Genomic DNA, 17,243 nt, shown 5'->3' with positions numbered 1-17,243 from the left:
AAAAATTAAAATAAAAATACGCCATCTAGCGCCCCAGGAAATTACTACCCCAAAAAAAGATCGTTCAAGGTCGTATATCTCAGTTGACTGGCCCTGATGCGAATCACAGAGTCACTTCTGCTCTCCTACCGGCAATTACAGCGAACCTTCTTCAACTTGGGGCGTGAGTGACGTTGCGTCATCCAAAATTAGTTCAGAAGTGTCTAGCCCCAGCAAGGAACTATTAAGCTTGACCAATCAGGTTGGTTAGCGTGGTTATTTGGAGGGTGTTAATTCATTTGTGTTTGTCAAATACTCTAACGTGATTGGTCGGGCTTAATAGTTGCCCGCTGGGGCTAGACACAAGTAACTAGTTCGGTCAGTTACGCACTGGTTACGCAGGAGATGCTAAAGTACGCGGGTGTGTGTCGCTGTCATATAGTGAAGTAAAAGTCCGAAGTGGAGTCAATGTTTTTCTCTTTACATAAGATAAACCGTGTTTAGATTTTATTTATACACAAACTACGTCGTAAGTGTCTAAGCAGCCCTGTCAAATTGTTGAACAACTCTTGGAGAGCTTTAAGAAGCTTGGTTGCAACATGAGCTTTAAAGTGCATTTTTTACATAACCATCTTGCTAACTTCCCAGAAAATCTTGGTGCTGTTAGTGATGAACAAGGCGAGCGATTTCACCAAGATCTGAAGGTTATGGAGGCGCGATATCAAGGCAGATGGGATGCCAGTATGATGGCTGACTACTGTTGGGGCATCAAGCGGGAATGCCCACAAATTGAACACTCCAGGAAAAGCTATAAGCGGAAATTTTTACCATAATATCCTTTTTTATTATTTTTTGTATAAACACAATTTAACTTTTAATATATTAACCTCTGTATGAATAAAATATTCTAATCTATTTAGTCAGATCTTACCTTATTTCTCTTTGTATATGCACTTTTAAGGTAAAAGGAGGGGTATGCTGTAGCTTAAAAACTTGACGTAATAGAGAAAAACTGTAAATCTTTTTGAATTCAGAGACCAAAAATTAGTCAAAAACAGGTCACAGATCCAAGTCAACAAAATTGCTGTTCCCCAGTGTAATATATAAATACCTTAACTGACTGACATACTGATTAATCACGATCCTGCTCAAACCACTCAACGTAAGAAGCTCAATTTTGGCATACAGGTTGATTCTAGGGTGTAGAGGTTCGATAAGAAGGGATTTTTTGAAATTCCAGTTCCAAGAGGGTGAAACCACCCCTCAAATATTACAATATTTTTTATTTAAAAAACGGTCAAGTTTCCGAAAAAACGCTTAAACACGTATATTTTATTTTGTTTTTTTACATATTTTAAGATTTTTTAAAAATGTATAGAGTGTTTCGAAAAATCTGCTCATTGATTAATCACGATCCTGCTTAAAGCGCTTGGGGTAAAAAGCTGAATTTTTGAAAACAGATTGACTTTAGGGTATAGAGGTTCGATAAGAAGGGATTTTTCGAAACTCGAATTCTAAAGGGGTGAAACTATCCCTCAAATATTAAAATATTTTTTATTTAAAAACCGGTGAGTTTTTCGGAAAAACTCATATTTTGTTGTTTTACAGATTATGCTTAAACTGCTTGACGTTTAAAGCTGATTTTTGGCAAACGGATTGTCTGCGGGGTGTAGAGGTTCGATAAGGAGGGGTTTCTCGAATCTCAAATTCCAAGAGGGTGAAAACGCTCCTCAAATATTACAATATTTGTTATTTAAAGAACGGTTGGTCTTTCGGAAAAACGCTTGGACAAGCATAATTTATTGGGTTATAAAATCATACAGGGTGTTCCAAAAAGTTGGGTAATTTCTTAACCACGATTCTGTTTAAACTGCTTGACGTAAAAAGCTTATTTTTGGCAAACGGATTTTTCGAAAGTCAAATTCCAACGAGATGAAACTACCCCTCAAATATTACCAAGTTATATAATAATATCGCTATATTGTTTTTTCCCATGCTGACATAAATGTGAGAAAATTTTATCCAGTTTGTATGTTAATGGAAATTCTTGCTTTGTCTTATCATCACCATTACAAATGATTAATTCGACGCGAACGAAGTCGCTGGTACACGCTAGTAGTTAAATAAAGGTGATGTTAATATAAGTATTATCGATTTATTAGCAATCCGACAAACATAAAATATAATCTTATTCCATAACCTCAAAGATTTTTGAGATTGCGTATCTTTAATGTATAAGTGTAGTAATAGAGATACTATGTGTCGTAAAAGGATCCAGCATTCCTTTAAAGTAGATTTAGAGAAAATCTCAAAGGAATATATATTTTTAGGTTTTGAGTTTTTAATTAAAATTTATACCGAACAATTTTTCAAAATGGTATTAAAGAAATTAAAAATACCAACACGAGCTTCTATAGTATTTATTTTACGACATTTAATATATTGAACTATGCAAATAAGTTGAAAACTTTGAACAACCAATTTCTGTAAGTCGGTTTTGTATAATTTACGATTTGACTTTAAGAATTACCATAACTTAAGAATTTTAATTGGAATTTGTTTACGAGCTTTCGAGACCGGAAGTGGTGACATCAAATATTTTGTAAATTCTTGGCTTTTCTTGTTTACAAAGAATAATTAATTTAAGAAACAAATTCTTTAGTAAAATATAAATTAGATTGAATATTTTTTAAAGTTTTATTTATAAGACACATAAAAGGGTAAACTTTATCTATGTTGATAATTCGCGGTATTTCTAAAAAGAAAATCTGGTTTTATACTCAGAAAACAATAAGCATAGTGCATGATTCTTGATATGCCAATATCAAAAGGAGATATTTATCATTTCTCAAAATATTTTATTAGAATCTATTAGTTTGTTGTTAAATAAACTATCATATGAAATACTAGCGTGTACCCACGACTTCGTTCCCGTCGAATTAATCATTTGTAATGGTGATGATAAAGCAAAGTAAGAATTTCCATTAACACACAAACCGGATAAAATTTACTCACATTTATGTTCAACATGAGAAAAAACCATATTGCGATATTATTATATAAGTTGGAAATATATGAGAGGTAGTTTCATCTCGTTGGAATTTGACTCTCGAAAAATCCGTTTGCCAAAAATAAGCTTTTTACGTCAAGCAGTTTAAGCAGAATCGTGGTTAATCAATTACCCAACTTTTTGGAACACCCTGTATGATTTTTTAAAAAATTTCAAATTATGTAAAAAACAAAATAAATTATGAGTGTCCAAGCGTTTTCCCGAAAGACTAACCGTTTTTTAAATAACAAATATTGTAATATTTGAGGGGCGTTTTCACCCTCTTGGAATTTGAGATTTGATACCCCTCCCTATCGAACCTCTACACCCCACAGCCAATCCGTTTACCAAAAATCTGCTTTAAACGTCAAGCAGTTTAAGCAGAATCATGATTACTCAATGGTTATGTTTTATGAAACAATCTGTATATATTTTTTAAAAATCTTAAAATATGTTAAACAACAAAATAAAATATACATGTTTAAGAGTTTTTTCGGTTTATTCTAATATTTGAGGGGTGGTTTCACCCCCTTAGAATCCGAGTTTCGAAAAATCCCTTCTTATCGAACCTCTACACCCTAAAGTCAATCCGTTTTCCAAAAATCAGCATTTTACGTCAAGCGCTTTAAGCAGGATCGTGATTAATCAATGACCAGATTTTTCGAAACACCCTGTATATATTTTTTAAAAATCCTAAAATATGTAAAAAAACTAAATAAAATATGCGTGTTTAAGCATTTTTCCGGAAACTTGACCGTTTTTTAAATAAAAAATATTTTAATATTTGAAGGGTGGTTTCACCAGTTTCACCCCCTTGGAACTCGAATTTCGAAAAATCTCTTCTTATCGAACCTCTACACCCCAGAATTAACCTGTATGCCAAAACTGAGCTTCTTACGTTGAGTGGTTTGAGCAGGATCGTGATTAATCAGTGAGTCAGTCACTTAAGGATTTTATATATTAGAATAGATAAGAACAAATATCTATGAATTGAAATGTACCCTGACGGACACGAAAAATGGGCATCTTAAAATTTTTATATATTTCAAATTTCAATATGTTTTGTTCTAGTCGGCCAAATTTGATGATTTTTGAAACTAAAAGCAAAGGCTTTAATTTTTAATGAATTTTTATTTTATTTAGAAAGAGTCAAATAATTTAGGTACTAAGTAGTTAATTTTAGTTTAGCTACAATACTTAAGAATTCATCAAAATTGGTCTACCAGAACAAATATGTCGAACTTATAAATGCATGAAAATGTTGAGGTTGTTAGTTTTTGGAGCAAAGGTGAAAAGGAATTTCAAAGTACAAGAATATATTATTTTACAATTAAAGGGAAAACACTTCAGTTAAAGATATCTTTAATTTAATGAAGATTTTTTTAAGACATTTTAATTATAAGAATACCTACATTGTCTTGAAGACGGATCAAATTTGTATTGAAGAAAATAATATGTCCCGGACAAGAAATCAAACTTAAAGATATAATTTTTCTTAAATGTAATGAAATATCAATTGTTTAAACTGAAACAAAGACTTCATCTTTAATAATGATGTATTTAAAAAAAATAGTATTTATGAAAATTATATATCCATTCTTCATAGAATATATTATTTTCGTTCTACCGGGTGCGTCTCAAAAGTGGCTCACCCCTATAACTTTTTTATTTTTTCAGATAAGGAGACGAAATTTGGTATTTAGTATATGACATAAATTTGGACTGATTGTCGTATTCAATTGTTTTCTGTCACTTCTTGTTTCACCGGAAATGACTACGAATTTTGATTTTTAAATGGCACCCTCCGTATTCTTTACTTTATTCGATAGAAAATGACACTCTGAATAAAATAACGTATCATATGTCAACTTTTGACATTCTCGCTTTGAAAAAAATCGTATTTTATATTTCAATCTAGAGTGCCATGGTTGTGTTAAAATCATTAATTTTTGATTAAAGAGGCTTGGAAAAATAGATTTGATCGTCTAATGTTTCCGTGTCTTGTCCTGGCCAGATAAAAGATGCCCGACTCGTATTTTTAATCATATCTAATTTTTTTCAAATTGAACAAGAGTGGCTCATTAGCATATTTGAAAAAATCATTTTTTACTAACAATTTGGTACCACACACCCTAAATTAAAATTTAAAATTTAAAATTCTATTTTTTCAATTCAAAATGTCAAAAGTTGACATATGCTATGTCATTCTACTCAGAATGGTATCTTCTATCAAATGAAGTAAAAAAATACCAAGGTTGAAAACAATTGAATACGTCAATCAATCCTAATTTATGTCATATACTAACATACCAAATCTCGATTTTTTAATCTGAAAAAAATAAAAAAGTTATAGGGGTGAGCCACTTTTGAGACGAACCCGATATACAAATGACACATTAACTTAAGGAAAAACAAGCTTTATCAAAATAATTAAATGTAGTTTACTTCTACTTAACTAATTCTACTTTGGTTAACTGAGTTGAGATTAAATCGTTAATTTTGACGGCTATCCTCATCCATTTTTATCCAAATCGATAAAAATCTCCACAATCCACAATACACTTCCTTTTAATACCCGCGAACGTGCACAAAACATAATAATCTTTGAAATATCGTCCGAAACTTAATACCTTCCAACCCTACACAAAAATAAACCGTTTTCGCTGTTTCCACTTCTATACCGCATTACTCTCCAGAGCACAGCTCTCCTGAGATTCCAGGCCGCGGAACTCTCGTCAATAAATTTTCCACTCTATAAAACCGAGGCAGCCGGATTTTCGATGAGCCCTCGGCCCGTTTAATATTGCTCTGCAGGTATTTAAAACCCTACGGCGGGCAATCCCCAAATTCTGATGCCCTGGATAGAGAATAACGCGAAATAGTTGTGAATAGATCGTCGAATGCTTCCGGTTAGAGAAGATTAAAATGGTCGGCAAAGAAAACCAGCCATTAATTTAAGGGAAATGAAAATTAAGAGAGGTTTATATTTTATATTAATAAAGATAGTATGGGTGCATCAGTAAAACCAGGCTTTACTTAGATTAATAGAAGATGAATAATGCTTAGCTATCACTAAAAAAAATAATTGGTGAATTTAGTAACAAGATTGGGGGTTATTTCTTTCCACAGATTATTGTAGTAAATTTACCATCTATTCTTTAATTTTACAAAAATTGCTGTATTGCTAATTTATGGCGTGTATATAAATATGTTATATCATATCTTTAGATTCGCCAATATTCTTTGTGAATTTATTTAAAACATGTTTACCTCACAGTTAATTTACTTTGTAAGTAGAGTTCTTATTAGAGAGTTCTTGAACCTTAAAGTGTATACAATACAATCTTTAACACACAAGATTTTTCTAAGATTCTAGTTACTTTATCTCTTTATCTAAGATTCTAGTTTGGCTTCTTTTACAAAAATAATTTACCTCTTAACTTATTTTTTAAATGTTTAGATTTTGAAGAAATAAAGCAAACATTGTTTTGTTTTTAACTAATTAAGTTATATATGTTTTTATAACATACAGGGTGGCCCATCGAAAACGTTCCGCAAGGCATAACGGCCAGGGTAATTTTTTATTCAGAAAATTCAAAAACACGTCAATTTTGTTTGTGAGGGGGACAACTTTTGCCCCAAAAATGATTGCAAAATCTTCAACCCCCTAAACGGGGGTGTCATCCCCCAATTTTTTTCAAGCGGAAAGGGGGGTCAAGTGGTACCGTAATGAAAAGGGCTTTCTATTCTCTATACTTTCCCGCTTCGTTTTTGAAAATCGGTCGAGTGATTAATTTGAAAAGTTTATTTAAACATTTATCAGAGTAAATGATAAGGATAAATTCCTTCAACCAATTTGCTGTTTTTTCTTATTATTCCTAGATGTTTACGCATTTTTTCACTTGTCACAAGGTTGAACGATCAGGTTGGGTAGTTGCTAGATAGCTGTTCTGTGACTTGTGCGTTGAAGTTCTTCTCAATATCGTTAAACTTTTTAACAATTATGGTGTACTCACTTGCAGAAAAAGTGGAAATAATCGAACTTAATTTAAAAAAAATGAATGTGGCATCAGGTTGCGCAGATATTCAATGAACGCCATCCTGACAAACAGGTTTATGGCAAAATTGTTCGCGAGTTAGTAGCAAAAAACTGGTTTCGTTATGAATCAAAAGAGGCAGAGGGAAAATCCTGTAGTAAATGAAGCTATGGAAGTATTCGTATTGGGCCAAGTTGCCATGGATAGTACGGTGAGTACAAGAAAATAAGTCAATGAGACCGGCGTGAATCGTACAAGTGTCCAATGGATATTAAAAAAACACAACGTTCATCCGTACAAAATTCAGGTGGTACAAGAACTCAACGAAGACGATTTTGATCGTCACTTGCAATTTTGTGAAACTATGAGTGAACGAGTGGCCAGTGATAATAATTTCCTATTTAATGTGTGTTTTTCGGATGACTGTAGTTTCTTTTTGAACGGTGTAGTTAATCGGCACAACTGTCGGTACTGAGCTGAGGACAACCCCAGGGTTTTTCACGAGGTGCACACACAAAACCCTCAGAAATTGAACGTGTGGGTTGGTATTTTTGAAAATTCTATTGTGGGTCCTTTTTTTCTTCCTGGAAATCTAACAGATCATATGTATTTGGATTTACTGGAAAATACCATCGACCCAGCCCTAACTGACATCATAGAGAACAATCCTGGATACGTTGAAGCGGAACTAATATTTCAACAAGACGGTGCACCTCCACGTTGCTCTCAAAATGTGCGTAATTTTTGAACAATAACTTTCCCAGTCGGTGGGTAGGACGAAGGGGTGCAATTGAGTGGCCTCCCCGATCACCCGACTTGACTCCTTTAGACTTTTTTCTATGGGGAGACATAAAAAGTAAAGTATATAGCACTCCACCCGCCTAATTAGAAGACCTGCGAAGACGAATTATTTATTGATGTTTGTCGCGAAGTGACCCCGCAAGTTCTTCAGAATGTTCGAGAACGGTTTGAAAATAATTTGTATTACTGTATGGAGGTTGACGGGCAACATTTTCAGCATTTGCTTCATTAATAAGTTAAGTTTTTTTTAATTAATTCAATTTATGCGTTTTTTTGCAAAAAGTAATTTTCAAATTTCAATCCTTCATATTTTCAAAATGACTCGACCGATTTTTAAAAACAAAGCGGGGAAATATAGAGAATAGAAAGCCCTTTTCATTGCGGTGCCACATGACTCCCCTTCCCATTTGAAAAAAGTTGGGGGTTGACACCCCCGCTTAGAGGGTTGAAGATTTTGAAATCATTTTTGGGTCAAAGCTTGTCCCCTTCACAAACAAAATTGACGTGTTTTTGGATTTTTTGAAAAAAAAAAATACCCTGGCTGTTATGCCTTGCGGAACGTTTTCGATGGGCCACCCTGTACAAAATCAATAAAGAAAAATAAATCTTACTAGAAACTGATCGTATGAGTATTTAAAGATATTTTTTTTAAATATATTATAATACATACCTCTTTAAGTTCTTTTATTCATATACTCCCCTGTTCTGAATCCGGAAAATGTCTCACCAACTTCTGAAAAATTAAATTAAAATTAAATAGTAATTAAACTTACAAATAAAATTTAAGGAAATAACTACAAATATCAAGGAGAAAAGAGAAAACAAAAATTCATTAATATATAAAAAAGTATAGTACATATTTGCTTTAGAGTTTTTTAGATTTTTAGAAGTTTTCCAAACCATAGAAAAACAAGGTAATATAAAATTTCTCATCCGTATCCAGAGTTAGTTAACCCTGGAAATCACCATTAATAATCTGCCGTAAATTACCATATGCAGGGTGTCCCAGAAATAAGTGCAAGTATTTTAAAGGATGGTACATCTCAATAAAAGAAACACATATTTTCTCTTTATCGTTTTTCAAATAAGTCCAAAATAACGGAGTTATTTTACTTTGAAAATTTCCAAAAAAAATGATTTTTTGCTAATATTTTGAGAACTACTGGATCTTTTCTGGATTTTCTTTCTAGTAAATTTAATTTAATACCTATGTTGCCATACTATCAAAAAATTATGTTTTTAAACTAAAAAAATTTCCAAAAAATTTCGAATTTTAATTTTTTTTTTCGCGAAAAAAACCGCATACGCGTTTTTCTAAGGTTGAACTACCAGTTAAAATACTTGCACTTATTTCTGGGACACCTTGTATAATAAATAATAATTTTAAAACTACTCAGGCTACATTGCAGTAAATGTTTAATTTAAAAGTAGGAAAAAATAATCCCAAAGGCCAATGTTCTCGTCCCCAATGACTGTTTGATGACCTCTCCAAACGATTATAGTGCGTCTGTGACTGCGACTTCCGGGACTTTACCGGAAACCGTACCGGAAGTGGCCGGAAACGACGGATTGCGACAAAAGCCGAATAAGAATTGAGCGTCGTAAAGGGGATTTGAGAGCACTTTTTCAAGAATATTATATTTTCAAGCGTCTCGAGTGGCTTCGGAACATGAAAACTTTTGTCGTTTTATTACTTTGACGTCCATAATTTTATTAACTCAACTTCCCGTCCATGGATACTGTGAATTTATAAAATGTCGAAGAATGTTCAAAAAGGGGATATAAATTTGTAGTATATACAGAGTGGTCCAATAATAGAAAATAGCATAAAATTATTTTTTACTGTTTGAATTTATAATTAATTTTGTCTTTTATTTGGATCATTAACATACCTATATTATTGGTAGTTTATTTATTTAAAATTAATAATCTCAAAGAATGCAAACTAATTAAAAATCATAGAGATGTCTAAAAAGTCAATATATTTTCACACTTTTTGAGGAATTAATTGTTCTAAAAATATTAATAATAAAAATGATTTTAATCTTGTAAAGACGACGTGTTTGTTGTAGTTGTTGTAGTAGTTGTTGTTAATCTTGTAAAGACGACGATTCGGGGACATACGGTACATTATACAGGGTGTCCCAGGGTGAGCGTGCATTAGAAGTTTCTAGAGAACTGCAATATCTAGATCAGAGATTTTTTGAACATCATTGTTTCACAACGAGATCTATCGATTAAAAATATTTTCAATATGGCGGCACCGGAAATACCGGCAGTTGACAGTAACTTTCTTATTTTAAATGGGTGCCCCCATTTTTTATATACTTAAATTCTCTGTAAAATCTTATGAATTTTGATATTAAACACTCTATACCTAACATTAACCGTTTCTGAGAAAAAATACATTTAAAATTTTTGAACGAAAAAAACTACCGGTCAAAAAAATTTGACATTTTCGTATACAGTTTAACTGGAAATTATAACATACGGTTCATAACAAGAATTTGGCTGGAAATAAAAAAGTTTGTGGTACCAAATTATTCGTAAGAAAATGCTTTTTCTAAATATACCAATGAACCACCCTCAACAATAGACAATTAAAGCTTTTTTCTAAGGATCCTTTGATTAAAAATTAGTGTTTTTAACATAGCCATGGCACTCTAAATTGAAATTTCAAATACGATTTTTTTAAATGTCAAAAGTTGACATATAATATGACATTCTATTCAGAGTGTTATTTTCTATCAAATAAATTAAAAAAAATACAGAGGGTGCCATCTTAAGTTTCTAAAGTTGTAGACATTTCCAGTGAAACATGAAGTAATCGAAACAAATTGAATATGTCAATCAAATCATAATTGTCATATGCTAACATACCCAATATCGCTTTTTATCAGAAAAAATAAAAAAGTTATAGGGGCGATTTTTGCGATTTTGAACACCAGTTTGTAATTTGTTGCTCATCTCTAGTATCAACATTAAGATAGATTATGGAGGTATATTCCCAAAGTTTGTATATCATATATTCATATTGGCAGACATTTTGCTGAATTGGCATATGATACGTCCTGGTCATTGACTGTCACATACACTGTAGTGGAGGTAATCAATTTTTTTTCTTTTTGATGCAGAATTGATTTTGATTAAACATTTTTCTCAATAACACAAATATTTTTCTGTTCTTATTTATTGCAAACTTTTCGGTGGTTACTGCGTAATCTGCGTGTACACATCGACAGTTTTTGAAAAAAAAATATACAGGGTGGCCCATCGAAAACGTTCCGCAAGACATAACAGCCAGGATATTTTTTTTTTTTCAAAAAATCCAAAAACACGTCAATTTTGTTTGTGAAGGGGACAACTTTTGCCCCAAAAATGATTGCAAAATCTTCAACCCTCTAAGCGGGGGTGTCATCCCCCAACTTTTTTCAAATGGGAATGGGGGTCAAGTGGCGCCGCAATGAAAAGAGCTTTCTATTTTCTATATTTCCCCGCTTCGTTTTTGAAAATCGGTCGAGTCATTGAGAAAATATGAAGGATTGAAATTTGAAAAGTTTATTTAAACATTTATCAGAGTAAATGATAAGGATAAATTCCTTCGACCAATTTGCTGTTTTTTCTTATTATTTCTAGATGTTTACGCATTTTTTCACTTGCCACAAGGTTGAACGATCAAGTGCGGTCTCAATATCGTTAAACTGACCTACAATATAATTTCCAAAAATACCAGCCCGCGACGATCACAATCGTCTTCGTTGAGTTCTTGTACCAACTGAATTTTGTACGGGTGGAACTTGTGTTTTTTTAATATCGTTTGGACACTTGTACGATTCACGCCGGTCGCGGTCTTATTGGCTAATTTTCTTCTTTCTTTCTACTCAGCGTACTACCCATGGCAACTTGGCCCAATACGAATACCTCCATAGCTTCATTTACTACAGGATTTTCCCTCTGCCTCTTTTTATTCATAACGGAACCAGTTTCGTGAAATTTTGCTACTAAATCGCGAACAATTTTGCCATAAAGGTGTTTGTCAGGATGGCGTTCATTGAATATCTGCGCAAACCGATTGCCACATTCATTATTTTTAAAATAAAGTTCGATTATATCTACTTTTTCTGCAAGTGAGTACACCATAATTCTTAAAAAGTTTAACGATATTGAGAAGAACGTCAACGCACAAGTCACAGAACAGCTATCTAGCAACTACCGCACCTGATCGTTCAACCTTGTGGAAAGTGCAAAAATGCGTAAACATCTAGAAATAATAAGAAAAAACAGCAAATTGGTCGAAGGAATTTATCCTTATCATTTAGTCTGATAAATGTTTAAATAAACTTGACTCATGACTTGACCGATTTTCAAAAACGAAGCTGGGAAATATAGAGAATAGAAAGCTCTTTTCATTGCGGTGCCACTTGACCCCCCTTCCCGTTTGAAAAAAGTTGGGGGATGACACCCCCGCTTAGAGGGTTGAAAATTTTGCAATCATTTTTGGGGCAAAAGTTGTCCCCCTCACAAACAAAATTGACGTGTTTTTGGATTTTCTGAAAAAAAAACCCTGGCCGTTATGCCTTGCGGAACGTTTTCGATGGGCTACCCTGTATAAGGATATGTCTGAACATCCCTACGCTAACGTACACATAATTCTTTAAGATATTTTCGTGTGGCTAAGCAGGAGCGTGAAAAATAAATTCGTCGGAAAGATTACGGGGGCCCTGCCACCTTCAACGTTTTCCCAGTACAGTATCGCTTGCTAAGCATCATTTATCTTAATAAAATTTGAAGCCTGCCAGTGGCGTGCCTGCATATTTTTACCGCGGTGGTGTCATGATGAGGTGGATGTGCTATTTGAGGCTACAGTGATTAAGAGCCCATTTCACTAGTCCGAAAAAGCAGCAAAATAACCGTTCGGCATTTAACGTTTTATGTAAAACTGGCTAGGTATTTTTACACAAATGAAGAAGGAAATTAAAAGTAAAGGATTATACTGTATCCGTATTGTAGCACATTTTTAGAGAACTTTATTTTTAAGATTTTGCTGGTCAAACACCAACAAAATATTCCTTATGTTTGGACTAAATTTTCTCGACAATAATGACATAATTTAAAATCTCGTTACAATACGGATATAGATTAAAGATTTGTGGTTGCAGTGATATACAATTTATATAGTTTTGTAACAAATTGCTCGCTATTTTATGTCAAATGCTAAAGTTCTGGAAACCTTAATAATCAAGCCTTTATCAAAGCACGTGTGTTTAAAATTTTGGGTATGACTTAATACGACAGAATCGGGCTAAGCCGGCAGATTTCTGAAATATATAATATACACACACCGGAAAAATCTATGGATATCATTTTATTAAAGTTAAAAATAAATGTTTTGAATAAACAACCACATATTTGTAGGCCGATTCTTTCTACTTCGATTGAAACGAAGTAGTCACACTAGTTATTTCTAAATTTGGGATATTTGCAGAAGTGTTTGTGCATTTTTTGTCAAATGTATAAAAAGCACCTAGCATCAATTGTTCGAATTTAACCTGTACTGGCTATGTTTTTATGATAACTGGCCAGATTTCATTCAAATAACTCTGTTTAGTATTAAACGACATTATGGGGCGTAGACATCTTAACAGAGACGAAATGCTAAGGGCCATGGGTATGCTCAAAGCTGGAATGCGCCAAATCGACTTAGCTAGAGCATTAAATACAACGCAAAGTGTAATATCGCGATTAAGTGCACGCTACCGTGAAAGTGCATTACTTTCGCGGTAATATTGCATTACTACCCCTCAGCAAGATCATTTTTTACAATTAAATGCTCGACGCCGACCGACTCTTACAGCACCAGAGCTTAGTTTAATTCTCCATGAAACACATAATGTAACCGTTAGCCCTGACACTGTTCACAATAGATTAAGAGAGGTCAACTTAAGAAGCAGACGTCCCTGGAGAGCTCAACCCTTAACGAGAGGAAATCGAGAGGTACAATATTTGTGGGCTCAAGATCATGGTCAGTGGTCGAATGAACAATGGGCCAATGTTCGCTTCACGGATGAGTCACGCTTTGAAATTCATCCGGATTCGGGAAGGCTTAGGGTATGGGGAGAACCGGGAAATCTTATTCGGTTGGATCATGTTCAGGAAGTGCACTCTTATCAAGGTGGAACAGTTATGGTCTGGGGAGGAGTCCAGTTAGGCCGAAAAACCGATCTCGTTTTTCTTGAAAGGTTTCTAACAGGAATCACATATCGTCATTTAATTCTTGAGCCTGTCGTGTTACCATATGCCAATGATTTTGGGAGAAACTTCATTCTCATGCATGACAATGCACGGCCTCATACAGCCAGAGTGGTAAGTGAATTTATCAATGCTCATCAATTAAACATCTTACCCTGGCCGGCACAATCTCCTGACCTCAACCCTATCGAGCACGTATGGGACGCGGTCCAAAGAAGAATTTTGAGAATGGGTATGCCTCGTGAAACTCGTAGGGATCTGGTTCGGGTCGTTAATGCAGCGTGGCAGGTTGTACCTCAAGAAGAGAACGACAACCTGATCAGGAGCATGGAGAGACGGTGTAGGGCTGTAATGAACAGTAGAGGAGACCATACCCTTTATTAAGTAAAAATGGGTTTATCTTTTTTCTTAATTCACAGTTTAGAATAAAAAAAAAATATGTGTATTTTTTTGAGTTCAATAAAAATCAAGGTAAATTTGAAAAATTCGGTAAATTTCGCATTTTTATTTCCAATACGTCCTGTAAACTATTTGTTTATTTTAATTTTATTATATCAGAAATGCAAATAATAAAATTACTGACGATGGCTGGATAAAATTGTAATATCCTTAGACTTTTCCGGTGTGTGTATTTCCTTCGGCCGCACATCCGCTTTACCCGACCCCTGAGACCGACCCGAACAGTACAGCGTAATAGACTCTTAAATTAACATTAGTAACGAAAATATGAAAGAATTACTTTTTAATAAATTTGCACATTAAAACTATTCAAAACTACTGGTGTTTAGTCTTAAAAGAAGGATAGTTAATTTTGCTGTCCTGGTATGAACTCACTGACTCACCCGAAGTAATAGTATTAATGGTGAATGTGATAAAGAATAAACAAAGGTTCTTATTTTAAACAAGAGATCTTAAAACATCAAAGTCGATTAACGAAAATCAAGAAGAGAAAAGGGAAAAGAATTAAAATATACAAAGAATTTATTTAAATTTTAGAATTAATTGAAAATACTAAAAGTAAAACAAAAGGAAAAAATATATAACCACTAGGAAAATATTTGACAAACAAACGTTATAGCAGCCAAGGTAGTTACGCAACCAAACCAAACTACCATCAGTTATTTTTGCTTTTATCACAAGAATCGGCTGCTATTGGTTAAAAATTACAAAAATTTATTTTTCTTCTAGATTGCTGAAAATCTTATTTGGTAAACTTAATTAAAATTAAAGAAATCAAAATCAAACCAAACCAAAACAACGTGTTCAAATAAAGTTTTAAGAAATCCTGCCAGTAAATGGAAAATCCATTTTTAGCCATTTGTTACTTTAAATGTCAAACTTGACAGATACCCAGAAGTAACAGGCAAAATTTTCTTAAGTCATTTTTAATCTAAATCGAAGCAGAAACTATCGCTAAAGTCATTTATCATCTAAGTCAATAAATAAAAAAGTTCTATATGATGCGGACTTTCTCTTTTACACTGTATTTTCATACTTTTTAATTTGTTTCTGAAATGGTATGGAAATTAAAAAAAAGTGTAAAGGAAATTAACCATTTTATATAGAGCAAGCAAAATCTTTTTGAAGAATGTATTTTTCTCGATAAGATAATACCTAAAAATGTTTTTTTTTTCTTGTAAAGGCAATATGGAGACATACTGTATAATACTTTTTACTTCTATTTAACTTCTATATCTACATTGGTTGATATTATTTATATTCTAAGATAGTTTGCCGGAACAAAGAAAACAGCCTCTGTAAAACAACTTGTGTCTTGTTCTATCAATTATACTGTATAATACTTTTTACTTCTATTTAACTTCTATAATATCTACAATAGGTTGATATTTTTTATATTCCAATATAGTTGTTTAGTTTGCCGGAACAAAGAAAACAGCCTGTGTAAACTTCTGTCTTGTTCTATCAATCATGCTTTTTTTCAGTCTATATCGACCTCATAATTTTTGATTATACACCCATCGCTAACCTTCAAAAGGAACTGCTCGCGTAAATTTTCTTAACAATGTTAAAGGAACAAAGAAAAATGTGAAAAATCGGCAATAAATCGTCAATTTTCCTCCTATGGTAGCCTAAAATTTTCTCACTTAATTCTTGTAAAATATTTTTTGGTATTTTTTTCAGTATTTATCTCACTTTTTACCTTTACGCTACGTAAGGATACTTGGTTTAAAAAATAAATATCGATAACCACAATAGATCTATAAATGTCGCAGTAAAATAGGCCCAATAGCTATCTCATAAAACTCTCTACCTACAGGATGGTCCGAACTGTATTCCGGAAACTTTGGAAGCATATTTTGCAGATAAAAATAAGTACAAAAGTTCGTATAAATTTGTGTTCTAAAATGCTTAGTTTCTGAGATACAGGGTGTAGAAGTTTCATTTTTATTTCGAGAGAACTTTTCCAAATAATTTATAAAGTAACGTCAATATTTGGATGATATTTTGATGTCAATATGACTTCTACTTATAGAGGGAGCTACCTACATATTTTTTCCTGTAGCTATCTACATATTTTTAACTGGTTTAAAGAATAATAACTTTTCATCTGTACCTGTATAAAACTACTGAGTAAAAGAATATTCATATACAACGTTTTATACATAAAAAAAGTCTCTTAGGGATATTTGGAATCGAAATTATCAATATACACGTACCGATTTTTACCAAGGGACAATTTTTAAGTAAAAAATCACGGAAATGTATATTTTTTAACCCAGTAGGTTTTATACAGGTACGGAGGAAAAGTTATTACTCTTCATAACAGTTAAAACATATGCGGGTGGCGGTCCCTACAAATAGGACATCAAAATGATATTGACATCAAAATCAAATTTTTCATGTCAAAAAACTCCCAGATACCAATTATCATCCAAATATTGACGTTACTTCAAAAATTATTTGAAAAAAATCGAAATAAAAATGAAACTTCTACACCCTGTATATCTATTGTCTCTATACAGGGTGAAATCGGATCTTAAATATCTGAAAATATTTTTAGGGGTAGTATATTTCGACCCTACAAACACAATTGTTTCTTGAGTTTTTTTTTCCGCGAAAAAAAAATTTGAAATTTTTTGAAAAAAATTTTTGAAACATAAAATCAT

At 32.9% G+C, this 17,243-nt stretch overlaps 1 protein-coding gene across 2 annotated transcripts in view; it reads right to left on the bottom strand.

Annotated features, from left to right (window-relative positions):
* The window catches only part of LOC115887573 (CCN family member 1), a 340,204-nt gene that overhangs the window by 245,129 nt on the left and 77,832 nt on the right, over window positions 1–17,243 (bottom strand). For both annotated transcript variants that reach the window (XM_030907032.1, XM_030907033.1), the window contains exon 2: window positions 8,537–8,599. The gene's annotated coding sequence lies outside the window, so the exon portion shown is untranslated. The remainder of the gene's footprint in view (window positions 1–8,536; window positions 8,600–17,243) is intronic.

This window comes from Sitophilus oryzae, unplaced genomic scaffold (assembly GCF_002938485.1).
Source record: "Sitophilus oryzae breed Bouriz unplaced genomic scaffold, Soryzae_2.0 scaffold_578_pilon_pilon, whole genome shotgun sequence".
Classification (NCBI taxonomy): domain Eukaryota; kingdom Metazoa; phylum Arthropoda; class Insecta; order Coleoptera; family Curculionidae; genus Sitophilus; species Sitophilus oryzae.
This window is presented reverse-complemented; position numbering and strand designations above follow the sequence as displayed.